This window comes from Lagopus leucura, unplaced genomic scaffold, assembly GCF_019238085.1.
Source record: "Lagopus leucura isolate 7727_CA_CO unplaced genomic scaffold, USGS_WTPT01 Super-Scaffold_100016, whole genome shotgun sequence".
In the NCBI taxonomy this organism is placed as follows: domain Eukaryota; kingdom Metazoa; phylum Chordata; class Aves; order Galliformes; family Phasianidae; genus Lagopus; species Lagopus leucura.
The window spans coordinates 1,333,641-1,341,715 of NW_024962270.1; the positions used below are offsets into that span (position 1 = coordinate 1,333,641).

The 8,075-nt window shown below is 47.7% G+C and overlaps 1 protein-coding gene across 3 annotated transcripts in view; it reads right to left on the reverse strand.

Annotated features, from left to right (window-relative positions):
• The window catches only part of KLHL13 (kelch like family member 13), a 67,258-nt gene extending 66,007 nt beyond the window's left edge, over positions 1–1,251 (reverse strand). For 2 of the 3 annotated variants that reach the window (XM_042876652.1, XM_042876653.1), the window contains exon 1: positions 1,175–1,251. The gene's annotated coding sequence lies outside the window, so the exon portion shown is untranslated. The remainder of the gene's footprint in view (positions 1–1,174) is intronic. The other variant, XM_042876655.1, reaches the window with a different exon arrangement.
• Between the last annotated feature and the right edge of the window lie 6,824 nt (positions 1,252–8,075).

The following is an 8,075-nucleotide window of genomic DNA, read 5'->3' on the forward strand; positions in this document are numbered from 1 at the left end:
TTTTAAAAGGCACTTGATGCAAAACAGAAATCATCCTTAAGGTTACCAGAATCCAGGGGCAAGGAAATCAAAGCTGTACTCCATGCCCATGGGGTTGGTTCCCTATATCCAACCCACACGCAAGCACCAGAGCCCTTCCTGCTGGATACAGCAGAACCACAGCCTCACATGATTTGCAGTTTGGTGAGCCTTTAACAGAACAAGCGGAATAAAACCAAAACCTGACTTGTGAAAAGCCACTGCAATTCTTTTTTGTCACCTGGTGGCAATCCAATGCTCCCTAGAAACAGAGCTGCTCCTTTGAAGCCCAGCAGCACGCTGATTTGCGCTGGCGGCTTTGAACTTCAGAAGCAAAGGGAAATGTTTAGAAGCACAATTTTGAAAAACACGGAATCAAAGAGATGAGAAGCAGCCTCATTTAGCCCAAGTTGCTGCCCAAACTTTTACTATCAGCACGGCGGTGCATTTCTGTGCTAAGTGGCACTGCAGAACAGGCTTCGCCACACAACCAGCAAAGCCCTGGAAGTTCCCACCAGCGCTGTCTCTTCGCACAGCTCATTGACAAAAGAAGGAACGCTGCTCGGTGCCACCATCCCTCAGTCCCCGGGCTGCATTTCTATGAGCCAGGAGGCATTCCTGGCGCAGAGTTTCTTGGCAGGTCCAAGCCAGCATCAGCCTCATTAACACTCGGAGCATTCAGGATAACGAGACCCTCGCCAGGCAGAGCTGATGTGCAGAATTACACACGGAATGCAGGGCGACAAGTTAACACCGCACTTCTTACACGGAGACGAAAAGTCCTTAATAGGGCTTAACAACAGCAGAGCTCGGCCTGAATTTTAGTGAAGGAGAAGAGATCAGCGAGGTACCCGCGACCCACAGCCCTACTTCTACCGCCTGCATCCCACAAACAACCGCGGGACTCCGCCGTCCCATTTACAGACCGCAGCGCAACCAACAGCAACGGGCTGCGAGGGCCGAGAGGAGGAAGCAAGGACCCCGCGGCCGTACCACAACGCCCGGAAGAAGGCAGCCGGGTGAACCCTGCCGCACGGAGCCCCCCAGCCCCGTCCTAGGGGCGGCGCGCAGGCCCCGCGACCCCCAAGTCCTCCCGAAGCTCCCGAACCCGAGCGGAGCTGAAACGCACAGCGCCCACCTCGCACCCCTCACTCACCTGCGAGCCACGGCCGCGGGCCCCACTCCGGAGCGCTCCCCAAGTACCGAGCGCGGCCCCGCGCCCGCCGCCTGGCCACGCCTCCCCGGGAGCGCGCTTCACCGCGTCAACAAGGCGGGTTCGCGCATGCGCGAGAGGAAGGCGTAGGGGGGTGGAGCATAAGGCGGGGAACGATAGAAAGGGGCGTGGTCTATAAGGCGGAGGAGGCGTGGTCTAACTGTTTGTGGGCGTGGTCTACGAGCTGGGGGCGGGGCTAAGGAAGGGGAGCAGGGCTGGTAATTTGGGAGCAGCGTCGTTAGGTGAGGTTAATTGAGGTCATGCCGTGCGGCTGCCTGCTAATTAAAACGTTTCCAAACTTCCTCATTAAAGGCAGCGCCACAGGTGTGCCGGACCCTATGCAGGTTGCTCTGAAAGTAATGCCCCCTGTTTATTTCCACGAGAACTACCCGGCCGCAATGAGCACTGCAACATTAGTCGACAGAGCACATTCTCAGCTGCAAAACTGTATTTTTTCAACGTAGCCAGGTCATGCAAAGAGAACAATACCTGTTAAGAACATTTCCCATTCAAAAATTTTTATCTGATTTTATCCAAAAAAAGAAAGAAATAGTTCATACGTGCCACGTGTGCTATCACCAACTCATTCTGAATGTCTTCCATAAGTTATAGCAGTATCTATTACAAAACTGAATGCAGAACTTGGGTAGAAGAGGAACTGAGACCTACTATGCTTCAATTCCACGTGAGAAAGTGCATCCCCCGCTTGCAGTTCTGCAGATATTCTCTGCTGAACTTTGCTTGAGCATCTTAGTAGCTCCAACCGCAGCACCCACAAATGTGTGCTCCCAGCAGCATTCTTCAGCTGCTTTGATTTGCTTTGCCTGTGAAAGGAACCCTGCAACCCCTCCTGTGAGTGCTTCAAGAGCAATGCAAGAGGCATCCACCCACTGCTGGCCCTTGGAGTGAGCTCAGGGACTCTGCAGGCACTGCTTCTGCCTCCCTGTTCCTCTTGGCTTTTCTGTGTGCTGCAGTCTGGAAAGTAGTGGCTTTCAGGATCAGGACCTTTGTGCCTTATCTATACTGAAAATGTTCTGTGTTCAACAGATATTCATATTCATGCCACAGTAACAGCCTGAAAAATTCCAGAAAAGAGGAACAATTTATTATCTGAAAAAATGGTGCTGGGCTGGCACAGCTGCACAGGGAGTGGTGGGGTCACCATCCACAGAGGTGCTCCAGAGCCATGAGGATGTGGCACTGAGGGACGTAGTGATGGGCATAGGGTGGGCTGGGGCTGGGCTTGGGGATCTTAGTGGACTTTCCCAACCTTCATGATCCTATGATTCTATGACCTGTTCCCATTCCAAGGAGCTGTCAGGGCAGACACGTGATGTCCTGTGCTCCATCCCCACTTCCAGCAGCAGGCACTTCCCAGGAAGCCCAGCAAGGCAGTGCCTGTCCCATTTCCCAGGTATTTCCTGTGAGGAGAGGCCTTTTCCCAGGTCAGCAGTGAAAACAGCACACATGTGGGAAAATAGAAGTGCCAGCCTCCCCTGGTGCTTTGGGGCAGAGAAACAGGGCAGAGGATTTTTGCCTCTCTTCATCCTCTGTACAGTCTCTCACAATGGAAATGACAACTAGTTGGGCCAGCAGAGAACCACACTGTTGTGACAGTCTCCTCTTCCAGGCAAAAATGCAACAGAGCAAGGAACAGATCAGCACAGACATCACTGCTACTCTCAGAGAAACATTTCCAATATAAGTAGAGCACTTCACTAGAGAGAAATAGTCAAAATATTAAAATATGTAGAAAGGGGGGGATTATTTTGGCCACTGAGCATTAAAATTCATCAGGTGTGGGAAAAAAAAAAGGAAAGAAAGAAAGAAAAAAAAAAGCAAAAGCATTCAGACCTGAGGAGTTTGGAAGGATAAATGAGATGTGAAAGGAATCGAAGAAGGAAGGGAAAAGCACTGCAGGAAGCACAGTTGGTGACATGCAGCAGAGGAGGACATCCTGTGCAGTCGGAGGTTTAAATGCCTCAGGCATTTGGAGCGGTTGCAAAATTTAACATAGCAGCTACAAAGGCAGTATCTGACCTAAATACACCACTTGCATCCTTTTATTATCTGGGGCTACCATTTCCTTTCATCACCAGAGGCCCATTACCCAGAGTATAAGTTGCCATGGTGGACACACAGCACGTTTTAGACTTCATCTTGCAAACTCTTGCAGGACTGTGACATTTACATTTGCAATGAGGACCTCTTTATCTTCAGGCACTGACACACAGCCAACCCTTTCCATCTGTGGTCTGCAGTCCCAGCCCATGCCCTTCACCTCCCAGCATTTCATTCACAGAAGACATCCAGACCTGAACATCACTCATTCCCCCCCCCCCTGCTTTTCGTCTTTCCTTTCTGACTGTATTTGAGATGTATTTTTATGAAGAGTAGTGTGGCTCCTGAATTGTAAGTTATATTATTTCTTTGCATGGCTCTATTTCTTCATTTTTGAGGGAGTAAGGAGAGGGGTGGCAATATGCAGTTTGAATCACAGATTTTCAGCAAGTCCAAAGTCTCAGTTATCTGATTTTTTAAGCCAGATTTGGATCTTCATCCTCTCTTTCTCAGCACTTTGCTCTGTCTGGATTTTAGTGCCCTAGAAAAAAAAAAAAGCAAACAGCCAAACACAATTCTTTTTTTTGCTGCTACATCATAAGTGAAGCAGTACAAGTGAGGAATGCTCCAAAAAAAAAAAACCATGAAAGAGCAAAATAAAATACTCAACTTCAACTATATGTTTCTAAAACGTGCATTTTGTCTTTTAATATCATTTCCATCTATGTCTCCTCTTACAATTCACCCCTTCCTGCACTCACAGGTTGGGATGGATGAGGAAGAAGCCCTGCTCCACTCAACACAGGTCAACACAATGGAGGAGGAGTGATCTGAGCCAAATATGGGACTTCTGTATACATAATTCTGCTATCAAAGCAAGATGCAGACTTCTGTCATATACCATTTGTTGTATCAGAAGAAAATGATTAAAAGCGAGTTTTTGCCTCTCTGTTGGAAGTGCTGATGCATTCATTGCTGATTTCTGAAGCACTGCTCCTTTGCACAACATCTGATCAAAGCTGGTTTCGACACGTGTTCTGGCAGAAGACCTCCTGTTACCTCTCACAGAAGAAGCACAAGTTTACCACTGTGTGTCCCTGCTCTCCTGATGGAAGCTCAGTCTTTCTGCAGCAATCAATTGCTCTTAGACCCAAGCAATCCATCTTCCGGCTAATTTCCAACAAAGATCACAGTGGATGTAAAATAAATTATTGATTGCTGCCAGGAAATGCATTAACAAATCTGTCTCAAGCTCAGTGGTTCCAAGTGGAGCAAATTTATTAACTGTCAGTGATGGGGAAGTCCTCAGTAATCAGCTGAGCTGACCCAGTAGGAAAGGAGCTTAGTGCACAGCAAGCTGCCCCTGAACCAGGTCAAAATGGGATGGTACAAAAGGGAATGCTTCAGAAAGAAGCTTCAGGCTGCCACAGAGGTAGCAAAGTGTGCATTTGCAGAGTTATTTCTTCAGAGATCAAAGAATCATCATGAAATGTGCTTGCTCTGCTGAGACATCACAGTGTGTGCACAGGATGAGCAGAACCTCATGGCGTGGGCACAGCTTATTGCAAGGTATTTTACTGCTGAAGTTGTGCAGATATAAATCCTTCATTGCACTCAAAGTCTGTGCTTTTGCCTTGCTGGCCTGCAAAAGAGTGTTGACTGTGGAGGGAAAATAAAGCAGCTGTTCAGCCTGATGTGTTAGCAGTAAGAGAAAGTTTCAGTTATTGCCCATAGAATGGATGTGACTGAGATATACAACGCCAGAGAGGAAAGAGGTGAATTTTAGAGATCCTCTCTTGAACCAAAGTAAATGGAACAAGGTGAAATTCACAAACAAAAATGCAACTTAGCAGATATTAGACACCCCTCACACCCACTCAGGGCTCTCTGTTCTGAGCAGAGATTTGCACTCTGTATGACCTGTGGGGCACATTTGACAATAAATAACTACACTCAGTCCATAGCATCACAGATCCACTGTGTTCAATATCCCATAGCTTGTGTGGGATGTAGAGAAAGCAAGAGCAAACTCCAACGTACCACAAGCCCAGTACCCACTGCTGGGTTATCATTCCAGACAAAATGTGGTAGAGGAACCTGGAAAACTGCTTGGCAGGTACACCTCCTGCCCACTGAATGTTCAGCTCCTACCCTTCTCAGAGCTATGTAAATGCTAAGTTTTATCTATGAGAAAGAGGAGGAACAGCAAAGGTTGCCAATAGTTGGAGGAATCCCGACACTCTGGCCCTATTCTCTATGCCCCGGGGCCGTAGATCACTTGTTTGCTTTACTGCCAGGGGGATATTTTTTCAATTTAAAGGATTTGATCCTCTGTGTTTTGGCAGAAGTTCTCAGCAGCACACAATTTTCCCTTCAATGAGACAAAATGAATTAGCGTGAAATGGGGGCTGTAAATCACAGGTCATCAGTATTGGCAGGGAAATCATAGGTCCTTGGCAGCACAATAAATACCAGAGGTGAACGCAGCCAAATGCTTTAAAAACTCAATATTTATAACACTGGTCACAGCTGCAGGGCTGTAAATAGTGCTTCTGAGTGTCAGGATGTGTACCTCACAGAAGTCTGTCCATAAAGTCTGCCCACAGTGTACAGGGGCAAGCCCTGTGAAATTAGCATCAGAAGTGAAACAAAAGCAATGGATGAGTGGCTCAGTGAAGCTGTTCTTCATTCGGTTCAGCATTTTGCTGAAAATCATTTCCATTGAACTACAAAGCAAAAAACATCTCTGGAAAGCTCCTGCAGACAGTTGCAAGTGCACAGCCGGCACCCATCTTCACGCTGCAATCAGAGGGCAGAAGCAAGCCCTGATTGTCATTGCGCAGAGTTCTGTTGTCTGGGATCTGACAGTGTATTTTGTGTGATCGGAGCCTGCACAGCTGGGAATGTGACAGATTCCCCTTTCCTTCCAGACATCCTGCACGTCTGCTCTCCAGCAATCCCCGCAGGAAGCTCTAATGCAGGTGGTCAGGAGAAGGGAGAGGAAAGGAAATTGTTTTTCACATTTCCCCTCTGGAGCACAGGTTGCAACATGCAGTCCCTCATTACGCCCTGTCCTGCTTGGATGTGTAACATCACCTCATCCAGGCCAGGGCTGCTGCTGCAGAAGTCACTTCTCATCTCCACCTGAAGGCAGATGTGGCCAGATGTGCACCTAGGGAGCATCAACTTCTGCTGTGCATGGTTTCCATACTGCTCGGATGCTCAAGATCATCTGTAGGACTGCCTGAATGTGTTGTGTTGGTTTCTCCTTTTTTTTTTTTTTTCCAGTTGAGGCAGAAATTCAGAGCATTGTTTCACAGAATCACAGAATGGCTCGTGTTGGAAGAGACCCCAAGGATCATCAATTTCCAACCCCCTGCCACATGCAGGGCCAACAACCTCCCCACTTAATACCAGACCAGGTTGTCCAGGGCCCCATCCAATCTGGCCATGAACACCTCCAGAGATGGATGGGGCATCCACAACCTTTCTGTGCAGCTGTTTCTAGCTCCTCACCACTCTTGTGGTAAAGAGATTCATCATTTTTAACAGTTGTCCTTTCCCAGCTCCGTTTCCTGGCCAGCCCATGCATCCTGGTGGGCAATGTTGGAAAATGAAATGAGGATTTTCACCAAATAAGAATGACTACATCCATCATCAGAGCTGATCTCAAAGCAACACTGTTGATTATGGGTCTCCTTGTGCAGTCTGGCTGCAGTTCCCTAGAGGCAGCTCCTAAAAGCACCAAGCTGAACGGTGCTCTGAGACTCTTTCCAGGATTAAAAGAAGAGATACATCGAGACATTGGGCTACTTCAAGTTCTTGTTTTCATAAGCAGGCTCAGATTCAAAAGGACACATTTCTGACAGCAGAAACTTCTCTTGGCAGGGAGGCCTGAAAGGAGAAATCACTGCCCCTGCCTCACTGCATCCCTCCCCTGTGATGCTCAGAAAGGCCGGTGGTGCCCTGGGTGCTTCCATGCTTTTTGTTCTGGAGCCCCTGAGAAGCTATAAGGAATCACACATCAGTACAGCACATCTGGACATTAGCTGAATTGTAGTCAACAGTTAAGCAGAAAGACATTAAAACCAAACCTCAGGATCTCACTGCACTGCTGATGTTCCACCGTACCTCTGAAATAATTGACTTTCTGTACACAAGAAGGACAACTCTGTCTCTTTGCTTTCTCACTGCACAGTGGTGGGAGAACAAGCATTCCCTCCATTTGTTACCTCTTAAATTCAGGTATAATTACACTTCCTTTTCAAATCACCTGTGAAGTCAGGCAGGGGGAGGACTGCACATCTGGACACTGCACTGATGGCAGCACACTGCCTTTCTTCACTGTGGCTCTGCAAACCCCTTCCAGCAGCCCTTCCAGGCAGACCATATAATATGCACTGTGCCAAACCTCCATCTGATGCCAGCAGGGCTGGTCTGCACGTATTTCCCACATAGACCATGCTTCAGTGTAAGGATAAAGGATTATATATGATCCCTGGCTATGAACAGAGTTTGTGGCTGTGGAACCTGAGTCTGTATGAAACACAGAGCACAGAGGCACACACACTGTGGTCACAGAAAAATTCTAAGGAAACCAAGCAGATATATATATGTATGTTAAACAGCATAATAAATACACAGCACAGCCCACTTCAAAAATACATGAATCACTGTGTGTGTTGTAGCTGTCCCAAATCAATCGCTCTTTGAACATGATTTAATGGTGGCTGCAGTGCAATTTGGTTTGGATGCACACTGGCCCACTTCCTTCACCACGCCT